At 36.3% G+C, this 551-nt stretch overlaps 1 long non-coding RNA gene across 1 annotated transcript; it reads left to right on the top strand.

Moving 5' to 3' along the window:
- On the top strand, positions 1-551 carry LOC104774791. The gene is made up of 4 exons (XR_765510.1): positions 1-96; positions 178-259; positions 363-413; positions 497-551. It is a non-coding gene; the product is annotated as an uncharacterized LOC104774791 (long non-coding RNA).

The raw sequence follows: 551 nt of genomic DNA, 5'->3' as shown, positions 1-551 counted from the left end.
CATATCAGCTATCAATCCAAAGACCAACAATGATTCTCAGGAAACACATGGTTCTGATAGTTGCAGCAATGTGAAAGTAGAACTCACTGATGGGTGGTATGAAAATGAAATTGCTAGTGTTGTTTTGTTACCTGTTTTCTTGTCTCCTTCCTAAGATTTTTTTATTTAAAATCACAGGTACTCGATTAATGCTGCTCTGGATGTGGTGCTAACAAAGCAGCTGAATGCTGGAAAATTGTTTGTTGGGCAGAAGCTTCGAGTAAGTTATTTTCTTGCAAGGTTTAAATTTTTGTTTTACAAAACATTTATTTGGTTAGATCACTGACTTACAGCATGCTTACGTTCTTATCTATTATCTGAAGATCCTCGGGGCAGGACTTTCTGGCTGGGCTACCCCAACATCACCTCTTGAGGTTTCTTAGACATTGAATTTATAAGATTTTTTGAAACCTTCCTATGTTGGTTTCTTCATAGTTTCATATAACCTAACTTTCAGGCAGTAACTTCAAGTACAATCTGTTTGTTGTTGAATATTAATGGGACATACAGAG

Source organism: Camelina sativa, unplaced genomic scaffold (assembly GCF_000633955.1).
Source record: "Camelina sativa cultivar DH55 unplaced genomic scaffold, Cs unpScaffold05621, whole genome shotgun sequence".
Taxonomy (NCBI): Eukaryota; Viridiplantae; Streptophyta; class Magnoliopsida; order Brassicales; family Brassicaceae; genus Camelina; species Camelina sativa.
Note: the sequence above shows the minus strand (reverse complement) of the source record. Positions and strands in the feature narration are given on the sequence as shown.